The sequence below is a fragment of the Catharus ustulatus genome, chromosome 1, assembly GCF_009819885.2.
Source record: "Catharus ustulatus isolate bCatUst1 chromosome 1, bCatUst1.pri.v2, whole genome shotgun sequence".
Lineage (NCBI taxonomy): Eukaryota > Metazoa > Chordata > Aves > Passeriformes > Turdidae > Catharus > Catharus ustulatus.
Genome location: NC_046221.1, coordinates 45,346,850 through 45,371,401, shown reverse-complemented (window position 1 = coordinate 45,371,401; position 24,552 = coordinate 45,346,850). Strand labels below are relative to the sequence as shown.

Genomic DNA, 24,552 nt, shown 5'->3' with positions numbered 1-24,552 from the left:
GACATTCTCACATGCAGAATTCTATTTTATTTGAGATAAGGGAATTAGCTCTGAAAAAGTAACAGTTATAAAGTAGCCAGTTTCTAAGGGGTGTAATATCAACCCAGAGAATTTTGATACATACAGAAACTACATAGAACCATCCTGCCACAAATTAGGGTATCTTATTCCTGAAGATAATCATTATTTAAATCAACTTTTTAGGTGGCTAAAGAAATGTGAAAAGCACAAGAACTCTTTAGGCTCTACTGTCTCAGTACAAAAACTTCAATTTGGACAGTACGCTAGGCTCTTGTGCTTTCTTGTGTGTGACAATCTTTAAATAATAAGATGGGGAAAATGTGCGATATACATATGATCTTATGTCTACTGCTGAATAAAAGTATACTCTGATAGATAGTACTAAAGTTCTTGTTTATAGACCCAACAAGATATCTCTTTCAGTGTCTGTGTGAAAGAAGCCAAATATCTTCCTAATTAAAGTGCATATTTTGGCATGAAATGCTCAAATAAATTCCAAATCATTGTACAACATCAAATATTTCAAGATTAATGAAATGCTTCAGTTTATTTTTTTCTATGAGGAACAATTTTCAATGTTGAAAGAAGGCAAAAAAAAAGCCCAGTTTGGCTGGATAAAAACACCTTGAAAAAATACCACTTTCTGAATTCATAAATTAAGTACTGAAAATAAATATGGGGTAGAAGGAAAAAGCTTTCTTTTTCATGCATAAGCACTTTAATGATTCACTAAATTATTTGGGAAAATAGCTAACAGAAAAAGAACACCCAACTTCAGATGGATGCAAATATTTTGCAATGCATCATAACACAATTTTCTACTGCAAACAAGAATTTGTAACTGCGAGAATCTATGAATGTGAAGAGCAGTATATAGAAATATAAACAAGGAGCTTTAATTCCTGGTCTCAAAACCCTTCCTTGGATGAGACAGAGAAATCCTGGGGCTTTTATAAAGCCATACAAGCAGAGCATACTTTGAACAATGTGGATCTTACACCCACCTTGTCCATCTGTGAAACACAGACCTAAGCAACACTTGAAGAAACAACTGAGAGACTAATCATAATTTTTTTTCCTTATTTTTCTATTTTTCCCATTCTGCTTCCCCAGCAGAGATTTATTCAGGCAGTGCTTTCACTTGAAGTATAAATGTCTACCCTGACCCTGTCCAAAAGGCTCCAGTGAGTTCTGGAGCAGAGATGTACATCAGAGATCTTTCACGTAGTTACAACTTGGACACAGCTATGAGTTACACTGCCAGTCACCTATGTTAAATGGAGAAGACTAATAAGATAATGTTATTTGTTTGAAAGCAAAGAGAGGGTTTAAAGAAGCATTTCTGCTTTCATTCTTAGATTGCATCAGAAATATTTTCTAAAACTGCAACACTTTCCCTTACATAGTGTCATATAATATTTATAAGGCACCTCCACCTCCACCCCTGGGGTGCTTCATGAGCAATTAAAATGCAATCATCATAATAAAGAAATAAATAACCTTAATTAAAACATCGCACAGGAACCTTCCTCAGATGCAGAGCCTGTGGGGAGCTGTCTGTCTTGAGATTTTACATATATGTCAGTCAGACTGGAACCCAGATGCAACATTCAGTTTTTTGGACAACATTTGATTTATTATATCCCCTGAGAGTCACGGATCCATCTCCCCACCAAACAGAGGATACTCAATTTATTGTAGTTTAAATTACTTATTTTTTAGATAAGATTTTTTTCAATTGCTTAATTTTACTAAATTTTTTAAGACTTCTGGATCCGTGGGCCAGAATCTCCTCTTCTCCCCTGCCACCTTCTTTATCCTCCTTTGTTTCAAAAACAAATGGAGCATCTTCAGCACCATCTCTTCATTCTCCTAAGTTTTGTTTTTCCACCCAAGCATGTTAGATTATACTTTTTGGTATTTCCTTCTATCATTCCCTCTTCAATGTTGTGTTTACCAGCCCTTCATCATTCCAGGCAAGGAAGAAATCTGCAAAATATTCTCCCCCTACCCATGACCCACCAGTAGGCCTAGATTGTTCTCGATTAAGTTGTTTTAATACTCAGTTTTTCAGTGTAATATTCCCCAAAGGGAGGACAATACCACAGCAAAAAAAATACTGCTCTGAAGTTTGGTTACTTTCAAAAGCACTACACTGGCCTTTTCTGTGTATTAAAACTCCAACACCAAAGGAAACATAGAAAAAAAATTGATTTATATAAGCGCTTTGGTGCAGAATCACAGTTCATCCTGGGTCACAACTCCTATTTGATAATACAGTTTGGTCTCCAACTTCCAAAGCAATATTTTTGTGCTTTACTTGGCATTTTGCTTACAATCTTGATGCAAAAATAGACACTCTTTTAAAATAATTTGATATATACTAAGGAAATTCTTAACAGTTTCTGATCCAAACTGTGAACTTCGTGACTTAACACTTTTAATACTCAAGCCTAACTGCCACAGAACATGCGTCTGACTTTGTCATTCTAGCCTAACACCAGAACATGTAAATGCTCTGACAATTTTGAGATCAGAAGGCAACAACCATGATCCTAGAATGGCCCTGCCTGAGATACTGACCATGGTGCCAGGATCCAGGTCCTTTAAGGATGGTCATGTGCTCCATGAAAGCTGTAGCTGTGATGATGTCTCTTTTCACTATAAGTATAGTTCTTCCATCTAGGTCCTGTTCCCATGCAGCTACAAGTTCCATGCAAATAGGCAGCAAAGTTTTCATGAAGCCACAGGAGAAAGGGCATGACTGAAAGGAAGATATCCCTCAATGAACACAAAGGTACAGAAATTAGTACAAATGGCTCTTGCCGGAAGTGAGAACATTATTTCCACAGATACCCAGAAGAGGTGTATCTCACCCCCTTCCCAAACTTGCAAGCTTTCTTTCTTTGAATGAAGAGAATTCAGCTGAGAGCTAAAATCACACTGCTGCTCTCAGCTAATTCCATGTTTACAATTAAAGATTGGTGAGCTATATATTATATTATTCATATGCTTTGAGTATTATATTTTCTAATTGTCCCTATACCTATTGGTATTCACTAAAGACCACATAGACTCATGGCTCTCAAGCTTAATGTTGAAGCATTTGGATTCTGACTGATGCATTTTAATTTCAGGAGACCTCTCAAGTTCTATAGAGGTTTCGGAAGAGTGAAATACAACAGAATAATATAATTTTCTTCTTTTCCATGAGGAATTCAGGATATGTCCTTGCCTAAGTCGTTTACTGATTATTTTCTATTAATTACTAGGATTTATGCACCAGGTTTCCTCCTGTTATAACTGTGTTTAGAACATATTCTCCTTTTCTGAGCAGTCCTTTTATATTTCAGTATGTCCCCTGAACTAAGAGGGAATGAATGAAAAATAGCTAAGAAGTAGCAACATCATAAGGGCAACATGAAGGTAGGTACCGCTTTTATCATATCACTTTGAAACAAAGCAGCTTTGTATTCTGTGATCTGCCTAATTTGGTGTACAACCAACAATTCCTTTTGCAGATGTTCCTAAAGATTACTGTTATGCTTCTGTAAATACAGCTAAAACTGCATTTCTTTTTTGAATAGAACTGTATTTGTTACCTCTTGGCATAGCCCTTCAGTCAGTTTTATAAATTAAAGTAATGGGCTGGATGAATAGAAGGTGCTATAGCTTCAAGAGGATATTACATACTGCTGCATTTTACTTTGTATATTTATGAGTGCCTAGGGCACACATTGTCTCAGTGTGGGCTACTGCTTCCCCTCTGAAACAGCAATGCAAAACCCCATGAAACTTCCTGTCACCATCACTATTCTCTGTGAGCCCTCCTGTCACTTCAACCTGAAGCAGCTGCAAGGGCTGCAAGAAGCAGTGAATCTTCCATTCTCTGTCTGTGTTGGAAACAGATAAAAACTTCTTTCCTAAAAAAAACCACAAAGCAAAAAGCTTTATTCTTGCCTTTTATCTTTTCTTTCTGAAAGAGTACATGAACTATCAAAATCAAAACAGTAACAGTGATGAATGAATGGACTCCAATTATTTTATACTATTTCATTGCACAGTCACTCTTGATTGCTTATATAAAATAAATAATCAAGATATGGGAGGAAAAAATAGAACTTCTATATTGTATAAAATCTACATAGCAGAAATCGTCCTTTTTATGCTCTAGATGTTCAGTATGTCAGTAAAGATAAGACCTTAAAACCCACAGCTTTTTCTTCAAGATACAAAATTCTTTCAATAATAATTTTAGGTGAGTACAACAGATGCACACATTAATGAGAGGCTTCCCATTTGTCCACTGTCAACTGAATAAACATTGCTGAAGAAGAATTTGTTATGGATTACTAAAAAATGTGATCCAGATCACACTAGAAACGAGATTAGGTTGAAGATACACAATGCATTTAAAAATCCTACTGGATTTTTAAACAGCTAGACATTGATAGTATTTTAGACCAGCCTGTTCTTCTTACAACCATCTTTGTAGGACAATGAAGAAAAGTGAAGTTAGTTTTGAAATTAAAACATCACCAAAAAATTCAGTAACAGATATGTATGCATATAGAGTAAAATGGATTTCATAACAATGAGTAGGTAGAAGGTCTTTTTACATCTTGAGATTCAGAAGCAGATATAAAGTTTTCAATTAGATCTTGTTATAGATAGTATTTTAGGTACATATAAAGGCATATACAGATGCATATTTATACGCCTTTTGGCATGAAATGTATGTGAAAATGGTCAAAAATTTTGTAATAATAGCATTTGCATGAACAGAGGTGATTTAATGGGAGTATCCAGCCTTGCCTTTATTTATGTGAAAATTCATGGAGTTACAGGAAGGAGATGCAAGACTCTATTGATTATTTTAAAATGAGCCTGAATATGGGTGTTTTGTTCTTCTATAGCCCTGTTTAGATGAGGAAGTTAACAGGTGAATTTGAAATTCAATAGCTAATGCACACTAATTTCCTCTGTTAACGCTATTTCCTGTATAAACACTGAGTACACAGAATAAGTAGAATAAATACGCAGAATAATGTTTCACACAAAGTAAAGAGATGTCCATACTAGGAGACAGAGGGAATTACAATTTAAAATTAAAGTTACTGGTAAAAGTGAGTGGGATACAAAGAAAATTATCCTCTATATATTTTAATGGCATTCAAGCAAGTTCCAACAGAATAATTGCAAGTTTTCCAATTTACAGGGATTTATTTCACAGTAGACTGAAGAAGAGTTTATCTCAAAGAGAGAGAAGCTAAAAGCTCTAATTTTATAAGTGAGATCTAAATAATTTTAGAGACTGAGCTCTTAAATATCTAAATATTTTGTATCGGTTTATATTACAAAAATTTTAATGAAGTCTTTATTGCTAATCTTATTTTGAAGTAATTACATGGTGACTAGATTTATCTTATACTTTTAAGTCTATGAGTTCCTAACAACCATTAATTAATAAAAATATTACAAAGACATTTCTGAATGTGAATCAAATAATTTTTTTCAGTTAAAAGCAAAAGAAGTAACAATTCTTACATTCCCCATTATTTGCATTGTGGAAGCCCCCAGGTGCACCAATTGATTTGAAAATAAGAAAACAAATGGTCCTTTATACCATCTAATTTTACTCATGATAGTTTCTTCTTGCATGAGCTTTTCTTCAAGCAAAGAAGCATCTTACTATTAATATTAAATCACTCTATTTTAAAAATAATTGCTCCTTAGATCCAAGCACAGTTAAAGCTTTTAACTAACTTTTCAAAAATTAAATGAGTCAAAATATTGCTGAAAATGAGGTTATTAGCTGTTGTTGTCCTGCCTAAAATCTACCTACAAATGAGAAGGGAAAAAGTATCTTATATTTCATCTCATGGTCTGTTGTAAGCAATTTATTTCCATAAACTGGGAGAATTGCAAAGACTTGTCTAAAGATGGTAAGAAAAATTACAGGTTTAATTTATTCTGTAATTGAATTACTGCAGCCATAAATTATATAGTGAGTGAAATAGGAATTCAAAATTAAAGATTTAGCTCATGTTAATATCTTAAATTTTGCAATATAATACTTGAGCCATAGCTATAGTCCATATCCAGACTACTACATTTCTAAGGTCGCTGTGAAACATGCATTATTGCTTTTCTCATCTCACCTGCAGATGGTCAGAATTTGTTTTACTGAATTTTTCTCCATTGTCTTCAAAGTTGCACTGATTTCCAAAATATATTCTTGCTTAGAAGACTAGCTTGTTTATTCAGACAATTTTGGTTTTAGTACTCAGTAACGAAGTCTGTTTTAGAGCACTCATCAAAGGAAAGTAGAAAACAAATTTTCCTATTGTGTTTTTTTTTCAGAGAGATTTGAATTTCAAATATCAGTATTAAAATCAGAAAGTCACAAGCTTCTGGAAAACTACAGTAATTTCATGAGTATAAGGCGCACCCTTTTGACTAAAATTTTGGACCAAACCCAGAAGTGTGCCCTATACCCCGGAGCGCCTTATATATGGACAAAGTTCGGAAATTTGCCAACCCGGAAGTGCGAGCCTGCCTAGCGGTGGCGGGGCAGTGCCAAGCCCAGCCCGCCCGGTCCCAGTGGCATTGCTGAGCAGGGCCGCCCGGCCCCAAGCCAAGCCAGTAAACCCCATGATCGCACGATTCTGTTACTAATCTGTTACTTTGTTGCGCGTGGATCCTCGCTGCAAAAAAAAAGTGCTCCTTATACACTGGTGTGCCTTATATATGGACAAAGTTTGGAAATCTGCCAACACCCGGAAATGCGCCTTATAGTCGTGAAATTACTGTCCTTTTGTATCTTCCTTTCAAGAAACAAAGTGGCGATGAATGTAGTTCCAGAAACAAAGCAATAGTGGGCTTGCACTCACAATATTTAAAGGGGAAAATAGCAGTCAGCCTAAAATATAATATAAACCAAAGTGACGTAGAGGATTAATTTTTCCATGCTTGTAATAAGTCTCATAAATGACAAATGGCATTGACCCCTCCACTCCACAAGAGACAACTAACAAAGCTGAGGGTTTTTTCCACTGTAATTAATAGACTACTTTAATTTAACCGTTGTCATTAAGGTCTAATTTTCTCCTTTTCATTGTTGCTGCAGATTGGCAACCAGTGAAGCAGCTAAGACGTTGATGGTAGCACTCACCATAAATTTACAACCCAATGACGATTTGCCACACTCCTTGAAAAACAAGGCCTTGAATCCACTGCATTTGTAAAACTGCAGACTGCCCAAACATAACTACTGTGTAAGTGAAAACTGCTATTCCATGAGGCAATTATATCAAGTCTGAAGTTGGACCAGAAACCAGAACACAGGATTCTGCCTGTAAATACTGTCATTTTTAAAATTGCCCTTAGAAGGACTGAAATTAAACTAAGGAATAAACTGATCAAACAAAGAATGTTTTATATAAATAATTGAGCATACAGCATTTATGGATCACTATCAGACATCAGATCAGTTTCAGTAGCATTGCAAATTCCCAACTCAATGCAGTTACAGTCATACATTGTACTTACATACAATTATGGTAATCTATAAGAAGAGTGAAGCATCTTAAATCAAATTATTCATTTTGTAGTGAAACTGAAATGAACATACAAATTATTACCTGACAGTTTACAGAAAAAGGGAAAACTATCCTGTCTTTTACTAATGCAACTCCGCAACTAGGAACAAAGCAATTAATTCCGTTGCTCACAGGAAACATAAAGGGGTCACATATATTAATATGTGAGTGAAAACTGGATAGTTGAGTGAGGAACTACATCCTTCCAAGCTACTGCCTCATAGATACAATCTTTAGGCCATAAAGACAAAATATTGCCCCAAACTGGAAAGAAGAGATGGAAAGAGGGAGAACAGAAGTGAAGCTGAAATATAAAACACTCCAAAAATCCAAGCAGTGATGCAAACCTGGTGTTTCCTTTATTCCATTAGTTATTGTGTAAGAATATAGTGGAATGACAGAAAGCAAAAAAGTATTTGCCAAAAGTCAATAAACTCCTTTTATGACACAGGTACATCACATTAAATTTCTAATCCATCTGCTTTTTCCCTAAAATATCTGAACTACATTTCCATATCTATAAATACATGGGGGAAAATAGTATCTATAACTAATATCTAAAAAGAGATTTGTTGCACACAAATAAGGTAATGGAATAGCAATTACAAAACAAGAATGATACTTTTACATATCAGTTAAAATTTACTGTCAGTTACAGCTAAATGAGCAATCAGGATGTCAGATCAAAAGAGATATGATATGTAACATACAAAAAAACCCCATCTGGTAGGTGTTGCAGACATTGAAAGACATGGATGGTTTCTTTATAGGAAATACTAAAGTATTATATTAGGATCTGATTCTATCAATCTACTGAATTCTTCAGAAAATAGTTTGCTGCTGCTACAGAATTCTTTTTATAAAATTAAACTTGAGGAAGAACAACAGTAGAGAGCCTGAAGGACTGACTGTAAGGAAACAATGCTGTCACAAGACATGCATTCTGCATAGATGGACAAGCCACAACTGTGTTCTTCATAGCTAAATTAGAAGATTCATAGATCTATGATTAATGGGTATTGGTACTCAAAAGAAAGATTTGTGACTAATATTGAACAGTTGAGAAAATATTTCTAGAAATTCAAATAAGAAGCTAGGAGTAAAAAGACTACTTCTGCAGTTAAAGGAGAATAAATTATCTTTCTTAAACTATTAATAGAAGAAAGTGCTTTTCCATTGTGAAGCCTAATTAGGAGGGTATATATTATATATATATATTCATAAGTTGCTCTGTACAGGAATATGGGATAGTCAAACTCAGTAGAAGACCATCAGGAAAAGCACTAAGAATGTGAAGGTCAAGGGGAGTGACAAGGATGAAGTTAGCCTTGACAGTCGTTGGACAGCTGCCTTGAGCCATTCAATTAGTATCATCACCAAGGTTCCTGAATATACTCAACAACATTAGCTATAAGGTCATTATTTATCTATAATATTGCTGTTATTATAGTTTAGAATTAGAGAAAAAATGAAGGTTAATCCAAAATCTTATCTGAAGAGCACTTTCTTTGCAGAAGCAAAGGTGAGGCAGAAAGCAGACACCTTGTGCTGTAATGGCCAAAAAACACTCACTAAATACTTCATCCAGAGTTTCTTAGTCAAGATGAGAACAAAGTCTGAAGTAGATTCATCCGGCCTGTCCAATCTTTTTGGTCCTAGTGGACTTCAACAAGAAGAGAGACATCTCAGCACCCTGTTCACTGCACCCACAGGGATTTGTGTCCTGACAAGCTCCACATAACTTTGACAACTAGGAATCAGATGATTTAATCAGCAATGAACCCAGACACAATACAAAGAGTTAAATTTCTTAAAGTTATTTAGGTTTCTCATTGTTTGTAATTACAGGAAGTGCTCTCTTAAATGGAAAATGTCCAGCAGCTATTAAAAATAGCCTTATAACAAACTCAGTGTAATTGTCTTTGGATAGCATGAAATTGAATACACTAAGGTCATTAACCTTCAATACTCAAATTCTGTTTTCCTATAATCATATTTTCTGATCACAGGAACCCTGTGTATCAGAGCCAACAAAGCCCACATTACACTACAAAATCAAAGTTTAACAAAACAAAACCACAAGGTCAGTTGACCTTCACATTTAGCATTCATAGAAAAGAATACTTTGTAAAGTAAGCATTTTTTTATTTAAACTACTTCCCCTGCTACTAGAATTAATTTTAAACTTAGGAATTATGCTATTTTCCTTCCTTTGGCATGTTTTTTACCCTTAATTATATAATAAAAATTCTAGTTCAATTCTTACTGCATAGTGCATATTAACTGTTATATTGCTTATGTTATGTTTGGAAATAAATATATGTAAATTCAATTTATCCATCCTGTATGTTGCAATCTCACAGGATTATAGCCCTTCATCTAAAATTCAGGGTGTAGTTAATAGAGTAACAAATTCTTGAAAGTGCTGTATTCTTTGTGATCATCCTTTCAGAACATGAGATACTAGTTCTCACCATGACTTTCCATGCACTTACTCTTTACTTCTTTTGTAATCTTCCTTTACATTACAGAGTCAGCACTTGAAGTGCTTACAGGTCCTTTCAGAAGAATACCAGCTCCTTAGAAACAGTTTGTTTTCTACACATTACTTTGAGAAAAGTGTTGCTTTCTTTCAATTTTTAAAATTCTATTGTGATCCAGTTGGGCTGAAGAAATATTGTCTGAGCAAATGGCTGAAGATGAAAGGAGAAGGACAAAAGGAAGAAACGTTGCAAATCACTGATCAACTTAGATGTCAGTATACTAAAGAAAAAAACACAAGGTGGTAGAAATCAGGTGGCAGATGACCAGGAGTGTTAAATAAGAGATGCAAATGTGTAATTCAGTTGCCCCACATTTAACACAGTTTGTTTTAGGAAGATAGAAGAGAGCAAAGAGAGAAGGTGACATTAGCCTGCACATGAAGAATTTGCTCTGAAGCCCAGAATGTGGATGAACTCATTGAAAGCATAAGAATGAACAGGAAAAAGGAAAAAGAAGGGGGATCTATTCTGGAAAAGTTACTCATGAAGCCAAATCATCCAAATCAGATAAATCAAGACCATGCAGGCCTCTTGCAAAATCATTCAAAACAAACCTGAGTGGTGGGAATGAGGGATGTTAGCTTGTTCAGATACCTCTTGGGGAAGGAACATGTTTTGTCTAGTCAGCTCTTGAAATGCATTGGTTAAAAAGAACTATGCAGAAATACTCCTCAATATTTGTTTCTAATAATAGAAATCAGCTACTGGAGAACACTGAAGTAGACACATCTTAGTCTTCAAAGACTTCATAGGAGCATGTAGAGAAAAAAATTGTTACCATGAAGACAGTCAAATACTAAAAGAAAATGTTCAAAGAGGCTGCAACATTTCCATTATTTGATATATTAAAGACTGGACAAAGCTGCTAGCAAGCAACCTGATCTTGGTTGGCATTGTTTTGAACTGGGGTTTGAACCAGGGAGATCATCCAAAAGTTCAATACAAGTTTTATAATTTCCTTGATTCTATGATCCTATATGAAATGGCAGTGTTCTCAGCCCTCAGAAGGGAAAGAAGAAATGTGAATATAAACTGAAACTGAACCTCAGTAACTTGAGAACCAATATTGGATTCAATATATACCCAGCTCAAAATCCTATCTCCATCGGTGACTGAACAATTAAGTGAAGTGACTACTATTTTTGCAGGAGAAGTATGAAAGACAGTTAATAAGGCAAAAAAGGCTGAAGGAGCCCCACAACCTGCAGCAAAATCAATTCCAATTAGGCATTGGAAACAATATTTTAGCGATAAAGGTAGTGAATCAATAAAAGATAGGCAAGTAGCAGAAGTAGGTAAGTTGCAGAAGCCACAATTTTGGAGTTTGTTTAAGAATACATTGGACAACCATGTATTCACCCAGTAAGATTCACTACTACAAGTTAAACTGAATCACTCAACTGTCTCCTTCTGTCTCAGAGAGTCAGCAACATGAGTACAACTGACTTTCTTACATTTTCTTTCAATCTTTCCCTTCTGTTTCCTTTGCCAACCACCCAATCTCTCTTATCACTATTCATTACAGCAGCCAATCACTACTTCAGAGTTAGTCTTCTCTCTAAAATCCACACACCCACATTGCATCTGAATCTCAATCAAGTTAGAAATTTCCACTCCACCTCAAAGATTCTGTGCATGCTATCAAACCATAGGATCTGCATCTCATTACCTTGTAATATTGCAACCTCCTTTCTGTTGGTCCTGATCAGTGCAAGCTGCCTCTGGTTATACATATCCAGAAAGCTGCTGAAAAAATCAATTTTCCAAGTTCATATTTTACTGCTGTTTCTTTGCATCCTTTCAATGGCTGCCCAATGGTTTTCCTTCCTCTTGTCTGTGATACTTTGGGCATACATTAACTTTAACATCTGCATAGCTGCCCTGTTATTTTTATATCTCTCTTTGCTGTACTGTGTGCTAACACAATGGGCTATCAGATTGAGCAAAGCAGCCCATTGAATCCTTCTCCTCCCTTTTTGATCTTCATTTACACCCATTTTATAATACACAGAATTGTATTTAAGTTTTAATTTATAGGCTAAAAGCATGATTTTTCCTTTCTGTGTGCAGTTCTCAACAAAATGAGACTCATAGCATAGCAGCACTCCTACTATTAAAACCTGGTTTCTCAAACATATTTTTCTATCTGAGTATGTGGATCTGAAAGGTCTATAGTAGCTTTTCCTAGCATTTAATGTCACACAATAAACACAAGGCAAGTGATTTCTTAAATGCTTCTTTCTAAATGGGGAAGATACTGACTCCATCTCCTGCAAATAATTATATCTTCTGTACAAGCTGTGGTGTTGAACCAAGGTAATTCAAGTTTCTTTAAGCTTACATATTGTAGCTTATTGATGAGTACACATTACTTACACTATTTGAAAACCTTTTTCACAAGGACATAATAAGCCAGTATAGATAAACAAGACATCTGGCTGAAGTGCCAGAGCACAAGAAAGTAAAGCTAAAAGAAAGCATTTTTGTAGGCATATGGCAAAGTGCTCAATGTTTTCCTTCAAAGAAGAGATGTGCAACTCTGGTCTTAGTTACAGATGGTAGATTTTATCTGCCTGCAGGTGCAATTGCCTACTTATCATGACGAAGAGAGAGTATGATAAGAAAGAATGATCTCTTCCCCGCCCCCTCTTTCTACAAGGAGAAAAAGCAATGTTATTAATGGTGAGCCTAAAATCAAGAACAGCATTATTTTAATTTCATTATTTCCTGAAACAACATTAAAAACTCGGTTTGATGCTGACCTGGTTTTGTTAAAAGGGCAATTTTTGTGGTATCAACCTTTTCTTCAGTTTTCCCTATCTTTGTGAACCATATTAAGTCTAGTTTTATATAATTAGATACTTGTGGTCTTCTAAAACAAATAGAACAGATGACAAACTGTGATTAAAAAACACTCAGGTGTACATCAATGCCTTAAAAGGATTCTTCATAGATACAGAAATCTGATACAGCTGGGATACAACTATCATATCCCAGTCAAGGGTCAAGGCCTCGCTGCTGGAATTCCATAGGGATGCTGAATGAACTGCATTAGCAGCACTTAACTTACTGAAAAGGCACTGAAAAGGGTTTAATTTCTCTCTCCTGTGCTCTACGTATATTTAAGGCTCCCTCCTCAAATTATTTTTAAGAAAACTGAAGGCACTACAATCAAATGGTTGCCACTCCATCTAATTTATACCACTATTGAAAAGGATTTCAAATTTTAAAATATTTTAAAGTTGATATTTCTCCTTTCTTTAATTAGAAAGGTACTTTATTAAAATACTTCATACCCACATATCAAGGAGACATATATAACATAGTGGCCTTTTCCTTATTTAGAAAATATTATTTTAAGCATTAGATTACACTATAGTAACAAAAACACTGTGTAGTGAAATATCACTATCTATCATATCTAAACACACTTCTTCAGTACATGCAGCATATTAATTTTAAAATTTGCAAAAAGATGCATCATGATGGAATGTATAAGAATTTTTATTTCAATAAAAGTTGTCTGGCATTCACATATTTCTCAGTATACAGTGCCACAACTTTCACAGCAAAGTATTCAAACTGAAGATGCCTAATTGTAAGAGTTGTGAACATTCTCCAAAGTCTTTCAACGTCTTCTGATAAACAACACTACAAATCTGTTATTCTGTGAACCACTCAAATTACTTTTCCATTTGAATATAGCATCAGCAAGGATCATTTCACCTTAGAACATACAGAGGGCTGCAGAACAGTTCATGGGCCACAGGTTTTTTTGATTTTGCCTTTAAACAAAACTGCTTTTAATTTTGCATTATTCACTGTTGTATGCTATTTAAGGAGGTGACAGCTGTCTAAAACACTAGGTTGGGATCTTCTTTGCTGACTTTAAAAAACAGTAAAATTAGACCTTTTTCCTTCAAAGGCTTACTGCATTTGTTTCATTTTAGACACTACTAACAGTTCTATACTTCAACTATTCCTGCCTGCTGGGGAGTTACGAGCCTGTATAAGCCCAAAGTATAAGAGTGCCCTTGTACCTTCTGTTAAATGCTTACTAGTGAATATGTTCACTGAGTCACCTTGCTCTGGAAAGCTTTATGTAGCTGGAGTCTTTCCTTTTGCACAGTTTAAAAATATGGAAATAAAGTGTTATGACAATCAGCCCCAGAGATTGCTTTTGTTCCATACAGATGATGGAGGGAAACAGTTTTCAAAAGGCATAAAATCAGCAGGGGAAAAATGCAATTGTCAAAACTCTGATATGGTTAATCAGAAATATAAATTAGAATCTATGGAAGTATTTCATAAGTAAAATTAGAAAGGTTTAAAATCACACTGTACTTGACTGTGGTCAAACACAATTTTAAATTTGTAAAGAGGAAACCTCAAATACATGTTGCATCTTGGGCTTGAGTTTTCTTTTTTTAAATGCTAGCACTTGGCTCTGTAGGACTACCATTAATTTTAAAAGTCAGTGTAAATCAGAAAACTGCATTTTTACCTACTTCATCAGTGAAAAAAAGTTCTAACTATTCATGTAATTTGAGGACTTTGAGCCATTCTTCTTAGCCAATGTAGTAACCCAGGACACTCAGTGCAAGTCTGATATACTTTGCAGCAGTTTAGTTTATTTCAGTCTGTTAATTCTTGTATGATCAGTGATAGTTCATAGATCCTATCTGAGAAGGATTTGATTCAAACCTCAGGAATGTCTGGAGAAATTTATAGCCAATTTCTGCTCAAATTATCAAAAGCCTTTTGATACTATGTAGAAATCATACAAATACCAAATTCCAATTTACTATAAACTTTGGGAAAAAATGATATGTTTTTATTGAGTTGTTATGGACCCAAAATAACAAGTTCAAATAATATATCTGTATTAAATTAACACATCTCCTTTACTGTAGAATGGGAAATGGAGTAATTGAACATTGTGAAATGATCAAAACTACAAAACAAGCCAGCAGATTGTTGTTCTCATTCACTGGACAATTAAATTAATTGCCATTCCTTGATGCAAAGCAAAGCAAATGAGTATGTGAAAGTTTTTTTCCCTTGCTAGAATTAAGGTATGCAGTCATATGTTCTGTTTACAGGACTCTGTGGTCAGCCTACATAAAAGTAAATGAGTTGCTCAGTAAGACAGGAGCTTGCACCTATCATATCATAACTTTTTCACCCAGAAATCAGATAAGCGTTTTGTAGAATGAAGATCTCTCATCACTCACATTTCTTTTTCTGCTGCATTACTGTTACCCTTCTTGGCATCAGCTATCAAACACTGTGGCCAAACACCCAACCTAAACCGAGACTTGGATGGATTTAAGCCAGTGGAATAATGGTATTTTACATCAGCTAGAAATCCCTTTATAAAAGTCAATCTGGCACTACAATGTAGCAGTGTTTGCCATCAGAAGATGTAAAGTAAATAATATCAAATATACAGTTGTTGTGTTATCTAATGACAAGATCTATTTATAGCTAATTGGCATAGTAACTAAGCTGATAAATTTCATTTGGTGGTGTAAAAGTATCTGCACTATTCAAAATTCATTTCATAGCCTGCTGGGCCCTAGGAATTGCTTCATTTTCTTGTCTTATGATTGGTACCAAGTAAAAGAAAGATGGGATCAATTCAGCTCCATTTGATGGAACCAGTGTACCTGAGAAGTTGAAGGCTTGGGCAACTAAGTGCAAAGCTTGGTTCTGATGAAAATGTGCAATGTAGCAAATTCTTTTCCAATCAACTCTGCCCCTTGCACTTGCTTTTGTGGTCTGTCAGATACATTCTTCTGACTTTCTGAAACTGAATGCTCATCTATATCCTTCTTTATCTCATTTATTTTATACTTTTCTCCTTTCATGCCATTTTGTCCTCTGCCTTCATTTAGTGTTTGCTAACTTTGATGCCCATGCCACCTTCTCAAAAACCACCCCCCTTTTCAACATTCAGTATCCATGAAGAGAAAATACCTTACAGAATTTACAATCATGTCACTGGACACCGAGATTAAAAAAATAAATAAATAAAATTCTCCTAGATAGTAGAATCTCACTCTTCTTCCAGAGTATTCAGAGAGATATTAAAACTCCTGAAGAGGTTTTTTGGCTAAAACCCAACTTTGTACAGTCAAATTAAAGAAGCTGCATTAACACAGGATTACACTTTCTTTACAAAATTTATGACGTGAACTGTGCAATTGAAATAGTCCTACTTTTTCTTTTTGAAGGTTTTCTTAGCAGAGAAGTTTTTAGTTCTGTTTTCAAGGAAACACAGCTCACTGTTTACACCTTTTACTATGTTCAGTGATGTTTCTAGTGATTCTTTATGTTTTTGTGAAAAGTTCTAGAGTTTTTCACAAGCACCTTTAAGTTTTTAAATCTGCTTTGTTAAGAAACACACATCTGATTGCAAAGTGGGTATGTATTTCAGTGGAACACTTAGGAGTCACTTCTTTAAGGGCTGACTTCTTTTGGATATGGGGCTGCATGAATAGGTGGTTTAAAAATGGAATGCAGTACTGATTTTTCCATAAAGCTCAGGGGGTTTGAGTCAAAATATGGATAAGTAATATGGACATTGAACTACCACAATTCAAGAATTTTAACACAGCTTTTCTTGAAAGAAGTGGACAAATAAAGTATGCAGTCTTCTACAAAATTATGAAATGAGATGAAAATGGTGCTATGTGTGATACTATACTACAATTCTCATTCATCCCACAGAATATGTAAAAGAGTATTTGCATCCAGGCTGAGCTTTTTCTCTGCAGAAATGGAAACATAAACTGTAGAAAGTCCTTTCCTGTCACAGCCTCACCTCAAGATGACATGTCATTTTTGGAACTGTTTGGGTTCTGTTCTGTCTTCACTGATTTTGGGCTAATCTGGGTCTGCAGGAATTACTTCTACAGGAAGAAGTAGGAAGGTTTAAGGAGTGAAGGTTTAAGGAGTGAAGGTTGTGGATTGCCAGACCTGTTAACTTCACCAGCTTTGCAGAAAAGACATGGATGAGTGACACTTACTGATGTCTGTACACGGATGCTTCAGTAATATTTGCATTACTTACAAATGGAGAAAAACAAGAGCTGTTGAAATTACATCTGAAGTGGATGTATTTTATCTCAGGACCAAAAGTCCAGAGAATGACTCAAATCCAAATATTATGTAACCTCACCATTCTTTACAGCTTTGTTATACAGCATATTTTGTCACCTAGTGAAGATGTGTCAGCAAACATCTCAACTACGTTTAAGACTTTGCTACCTGCCTAAAATCTTACAAATTTATTCAATATTTCAATTCTGTTTAATATGTATTAATCTTAAATGCTCACCTAAAGGATTATAAAAAAGTTAAGCAAGAGGAACTGAATAAAAAATTTAACTCTCCCCCAAAAATAATTTCTTTCATCAATGCAAACATGGTATTTACAACAGACATTAGTGAAGATTCAAAATGCAAGGATCCACAGTCTGTAGACTTTTAGGATACAAAAAATCAAGAATAGAATAATCTGCTCAGAGGTGTTATGGGTCTAGGAAAGAATCATGTAATAAGAAAAATAATTCTTCAGTGCACTCAGTTTCTTTCACCTTTGGTTTCTCCTTCACATTGTTAGCAAAATTCCTATTTTGTTCTGCCAATACCATTGCTTACTCTTCACTCTCATAAGCCAGTCTAAGTGATTTAAAGAAAAAGTGCAACAATATTTCTCATTTTCTAAATTTCCTAACAAACACTAAGATTATCTAAAATAAATAATTATGGTTGTACATTCGACACTTGGTACACATGGTATTTAGGCCCCATTTTTACAGGGGTTTAAACAGAGTTTAAGACCAATTCAACATTGTTCTAAGAAATCTGATGAAAAAGTAAGTTAGATTCCTAAGTGACCTAGAGGTCTTTTTACTATTTTACCTTGTATTTAATTACAATATCATAACCCAGATATAAACCAAGGCTCTGCTTAATTATGCTATGGTCTGGAGTGTGTCTCTGAATGAATTAGCTCTAAGCTGTAATAGCAAAACATGTTTCTGAGAGCAGCAAGCACACAGCTGTTTAACCATATGGAAGTGTAGCTGCTTGAAGTTCTGTTAATATCCACTTCTCACCTCCCCCCTTACATCCAAACATGTTGCCCTGGGGCAGGCTCCTACTTCCACGTTTGCTTCCCTGCAGCCTCCTACTCTTCCCATCCTTTTGACCTCCTGTAATATTTCAGCTGTTCCGAGAGCTCCTGCCACACGACCTTAAACACTGACAAGTACCCTACCAAATACACCAAACCTTGCACAGCTTGTTTTAGATGAACTCTAGATGTCTCAGGTAACCAAAAATACATGCATCACTTACTAGAAAAATCAATCAAACAATTTCATGTCCTTTCCACATAGCTGGAACCCTGCAAAGAGACAATACCAGTTTGCAGGGGATATATGCTGCTTCTTTCAGTCACTCTGAACAGATTAATCCATTATTATGATAGATCCTCTTAGTTTTTAAGTTTTCTACAGCAAAACTTTACAAAAAGATATACAGGAACCAATGTACAGAAATCTATGCCTTGAAAAACTAGATCATAAATTATGCATGTGACAACTAATGAGAAGCAAACATATAAAAGGAGACAAACAGATGAATTCATATCAGAAGCATGAACATGCATAGATAAATTGTTTTTACTTGATAAACTTACTGATATAAGTTGACAAATAATTTATTTACCACACAGAAAGACTGACTACTTTCTTAGTTGAATTTGTCACAGACTTAAGTTAGTTCCTCATTAATTAGCACAGAACTGGGGAGGGAACTTTTTAGCATGGACCTGATTGCTTACCACACTTGTTTTTCACCAGTTTGTTTTAAATAACTGACAAAAGAAGACCCCAATTCTTCTCCCTTAATGACAACATGCTATAAGAGACCAAGATACTCATGCATTCAGCAAAATTTCCCTACAGTGTGATTAACTAACTCTAAAGGTATCTTCTTGAACCTCATGAAAATTCATGACTGCACTGAAGTACAAAATCAGAACCCACTACCAAACACGGTCTCTACCCAACCATCATCGAAGAAAACACATGCTCATCTCTGTTGCTCATTCCCTGTGGGCTTCAGGCACTGCAACCCATCTGTGCTCTCAACATTTCTCTATGAGCTGCATGCTTAGGCTGGTATTCTGCTTTCACACCCTTCTAAAAGTGCCTGGTGCCTAAGAAGACACTTCATATGGAACATGTATTTGCCTATGCTCAAAAAAACAAACCACAACCACTTAAGCAGCATTCTATGTTTCAGACTAACCAAAGGCACACACCGGCCTTTGAAAATATGTATCCAAACACTGCAGCATCCTCTCCAGGGTAGGTCCTGGTTGACGACAAGTTGAATGTGAGTCAGCAGTGCCCTGGCAGCCAGGAGAGCCAACCCTGTCCGGGGGCCATCAGGGACAGCATCACCAGCTGGGCAAGGGAGGGGATTGTCCCGCTCTGCTCTGCACTGGGGCAGCCTCACCTCAAGTGCTGGGGACAGTTTTGCGAGCCACAATGTAAAGAAGACATTGAACTATTAGAGAGTGTCCAGAGGAGGGCAACAAGGATGGTGAAGGGTCTGGAAGGGAAGCCTGGTGAGGAGTGGCTGAGGTCACTTCATCTGTTCAGCCAGGAGGAGACTGAGGGGAGACCTCATTGCAGTTACAACTTCCTCCTGAGGGGAGGAGAAGAGTCAGGCACTGATCTCTCTGTTTACCAGTGACAGGACCCGAGAGAATGGCCTGAAGCTGAGTCAGAGGAGGTTTAGGTTAAACATTGGAAAAGGTTCCTCACTCAGAGGGTGGTTGGGCACTGGAACAGGCTCCCCAGGGAAGTGGTCACAGCACCAATCCTCACAGAGTTCAAAAAGTGACAATGCTCTCAGGCATATGATGTGACTCTTGGGGATGGTCCTGTGCAGAGCCATGACTTGGACTCAATGAACCTTGTGGTTTCCTTCCAACTCAGCATATTCTGTAATTCTGTGACATTACTCTGTGTTAATATCATGCCTTTAAACAGCAACAATAAGAGAACAGAGGCATGGCCTTATTTCCATAGCACATTCTGCAGGGAACGGACCCTGGAATACAATTCCAAAAAACGCATTGCCAGGAGAAGGCATTTATAGACATTTGGTTCTGAAACCAAGCACGTGAGTTTGCTCATATGAATGCCCCACCTCAGTACTTCTGATTCCCTGAGGAAGCTCTGCCAGGATACATCAAAGCAAAGGTACTTCACTTGGGCCCAGTTAATTTCCAAGCTGTTCAGGTGCTGTAGAGGAAAGAAAAAGCTCCTTTTTACCTGACTCCCTGATAAAAGATGGCCCTTAACCCAAAAATTACAGTTATTTTCTTCCATCACCTGTGTATAGCAAGAAGGTTGCCCTTGCTCTCAATTTCTTTTCCATGCAGATTAATTTTCAAAGAAATCTCTGTACATTTCAAGCAGCCTTGGGCATTTCTCTAGGAGGTACTTGAGAATGAAGTGACAGGCTTTAGGGAGGATAGGGAAATAAAGTAGTATTTTGAATGTTTCCTTTACTGTTAGCTATCAGTACAGTTTATTCTAACGTATCCTCTAATCTAAAGGCATGTCTGTCAATGGAAAGGCTTCACCAGAGACTGCAACAAATTGTTTACTCAATAAAGGTCATTCAATTGGTGCTGTTCATCATTTAGCTTCGTTGTGAACATAAGCTCAGCTCTGACATTTAACAATTTAAAGCTAGGTAGGGTTACTGTTTTGAAGACTAGTCTCATTTCCAGACAGAATTTTAAAATTGTTTAGAAGACATAGTGGGAAATATTCTTCTGACTCAAAGTTAGTATATTTTTGACAGGTCTGAGCTAAGTATTTAATCTGAGCTATGTATTTAATGGCAATATTTACTGTGCTTGAGAATGAAGTGATATTTTGCTGTTTATAAATACATTGAAAATATGTTTTATAGCTGGCTTTCCCTTTCAATTCATAATGGTCTTTAAGGGTCTTTAAAAGGATCTTAAAAGGTCTTTAAAACACATAGAAAAAGTCTGCTTTGTTTGTTCTTAGAAACTGCCCTGGGGAGTGAGGTCTCTCTTCTCATTACTACTTGCTTTCTTTGTGCAGAGCAGAAACTTTTCAAAAGTAGTTTAGCCCTCATGACTGCAAAAACTGTTTTCTAAAACTGTTTCAAAAACTGTTTGAGATACCAGCAGGTATTAAAGATTGTATCTCACACCAAGCACTTTGTCTTTTCTCCATGATTTGAAACACCTGTGCTCTGCTTCCTACCACAGAGATATTGATGAGAGAGACTGCAGTCTTCTGGTTGCCAGAACATACTTTCATCTATGTTGACCCCAAGCCAAAAAGATACCTCACATATTTTTCCCCTTCCTTTATCATATGTGATGTCTCTTCAAACAGCAGTTGTTGGAGGTTTTTTGTGGGTTTTCTTGTTTTGTTTTTTTTCTTTAAAGAGACAGAAGACTACAGTAATTTCATGACCATAAGGCGCATCGGACTATAAGGCGCACCCCCCAGGAGTCGACAAATTTTGCAACTTTGCAGATCAGATAAGGTGCACTGGACTATAAGGCGCACTTTTTTTTTTTTTTTGCAGCAAGGCTCCGCCCCCAGCTCCCCCCGCGCGGTTGCTGGCCAAGGCCCCGCTGCAACCCGGCAGCCATTGGCCCCTGGACCTGCCTGTATCCGCTGCTCCAGAGAAAGCCCGCTCCGGAGAAAGCCCGCCGCCGGAGAAAGCCTGCCGCCGCTCTGTGCGGCGTCCCCGGGGCCGGAAAAGACCCGCTGCCGCTCCTTGCAGCGTCCCCGGGGCCAGGGAACGCCCGCCGCCGCTCTGTGCGGCGTCCCCGGGGCCAGAAAAGACCCGCTGCCGCTCTGTGCAGCGTCCCCGGGGCTGGGGAACACCCGCTGCTGCTCCATGTAGCGTCCCCAGGGCCAGGGAATGCCTGCTGCCACTCCGTGCAGTGTCCCCGGAGCCCCACTGCTCCGGGAGTTCCCTGGTGCTCCGGGTGTCCCGATGCTGGCGGGCTCGCCCCGCGCCGCCACTGCCCTGATTCCAGCGGCTTTCCCACCCCGCGGGGCAGCCACCCTAAAGCCAGCAGGCCCCCCCCGCGGAGCCCCTCTCCCCTCACATCCTGACGCTGCTGCGGGGCCACTCCCCACTCACAGCCTGGCACAGCCCCACAGGGCCACTCCCCCTCACAGCCAGGCACAGCCCCACAGGGCCACTCCCCCTCACAGCCAGGCACAGCCCCGCGGGACACCTCTCCCCTCACAGCCCAGTTCTGCTGTGGGGCCACTCCCCCTCGCGGCTCGCACTTCTGGGTTGGCAAATTTTGCCACTTTGTCCATCAGATAAGGCGCACCGGACTATAAGGTGCACTTCCGGTTTCGGGAGAAAAATTTAGTCAAAAGGGTGCGCCTTATAGTCGTGAAATTACTGTAAATTAGGATCTGGGGGCATCAAGTCAGACTTGTAGTGCAGAGCAATACCTAAGAGAGTGAAATGTCTGGCCATTGCAGCACTTGTACTTGAATATCAGGAGTGAAGAGGCCCTGCTAGTGTCTGGTTGTCTGTCTACTCCTTTGGCATGTACTGAAAGATGGTGAAAGGTGATATGGGAATGAAGACTGGAAGGGAGAAAAAAAGTTTGTAGAGAACAATTGGGAAAAAAACTTCTCAGCAATGAAGTAATAATTATGTGGTATATCCTTTCTTTTGAAGTCTACAAGGCATAAGCTGTAACTTAATTTAATATTTATCAGACCCCAAAATTCTTCTTCATTTGAGCCACATTTTTAAAATTCCTTATGTTTGAAAGAGAATTTGCAGCTCCAGTGTCCTCCAGCCACTCCTATTATGCAATGGTTATCTAATCTTTCTGTATGCCAGTCAGGTATAGCCTCAGGATCTTCAGAATCTGCTGCAGTTATAAAAAGAGAAACGTAATTTGGTTTCAATACGTGTCTCATATAGAGAATTTAAACACAATAGAAAATGAAGTACTAAAAAGAACTGCTTCCCCAGTAGCATGAAAAAATTTTAAGGAAACTACATAAACTGACTCAAAAATATGCCACATAATGGTTTAGAAATAAAATTCAATATCATGCAGTTGCAAGTTTCAGCTCATAAATGCAGACTAATGTAGCACACAACTACATTTTCTATCTAGTAACATGAACTCCATGGAAAGTACCTAACATTCTCAATTCATTTCAGCAATTTCCACACTATCCAATTAATTTCTTGAAATCGTATCCTGTTTAGCAGTACACATAATAAAATATAGCAGCACCCCTGTAATAAGCACTTCAAACTACATAATTAAAATTGGGGGGCATCAATTGAAAATTAAAGGAACTTAGTATTTAGCTTTCAGCTAGATGAAAAGGACCTGCCTCTGGAAATTCAGAGCATATAATCCTTTGTTGGGACCCATTCAGATCTGAAATCAGAGTTTCAAATGCACTAAGAACTTCTGGGAAGCTTTCTAGTATTTATTTTCTTAAAGATGGGATTCAACGTCCCACAAGCCATGCCTCTGCTGGTACTTCTACCCTATCCTAATAATGCAGGAATTTCTGAAGAAAATTATCACAGGATTTCAACACAATTTCTTTTGCATTTGATCAAGTCAGAAAAAAAATCTCTGTGGTTGTCCTTATGACTCCTAAAAGCAAAATTGCTTGTGCTTGAAGATAACGATGACACCAACTGCAAGAAAAAATGCCAAGAAGGATTTAGCCCCTTGGATTTCAAAGTAAATACTGACATGATTACAGATTAGGCATGATTAAGGACACTGCTAAATTGGTACCTTAGTGAACTGCAACCATTTGCATCACTGAATAAAGACTATTCTAGAAAGACAGTTAAATATGACATCTTCTAGCACTATCACACCAAATTTTAAGTCTCTTGCCCTGACAGTGCACTCTGATTTCTTTAGAGACTACAAGGACGGTCACACTTGACCACAGACAGAATACAGAACGACAGAGACAATTACCTAAAGGAATGATGAAGAATAACTATGATTTATACCTGATCACTCTTGAGATCTCTGGTGCTTCCCAGAATCAGGCATCTAAAATGAAGTAAGAGCTCATTTCATCCTCATCTGGGTATAGCTGAGTACATCTGGAAACAGAATACGTTTTTTTAGCTTGCTGGAAGAGAAGAGGAATCATAATCACTGACTTAGAGAATCATGATTCCTACAGTTCAGTATTGTCCCACAAAGCATGCACTCTCTGCTGTATGACATACTAGTTCTCCCCAGACAGCTGCAGGAAGCCTGAACCCAGTCCTACCAATAATCC

The 24,552-nt window shown here is 37.2% G+C and overlaps 1 protein-coding gene across 1 annotated transcript in view; it reads right to left on the bottom strand.

The window, feature by feature from the left end:
• Positions 1-24,341, bottom strand: part of TMEM108 (transmembrane protein 108) — a 243,682-nt gene extending 219,341 nt beyond the window's left edge. The window contains exon 1 of the mRNA XM_033051959.2: positions 24,275-24,341. The gene's annotated coding sequence lies outside the window, so the exon portion shown is untranslated. The remainder of the gene's footprint in view (positions 1-24,274) is intronic.
• Between the last annotated feature and the right edge of the window lie 211 nt (positions 24,342-24,552).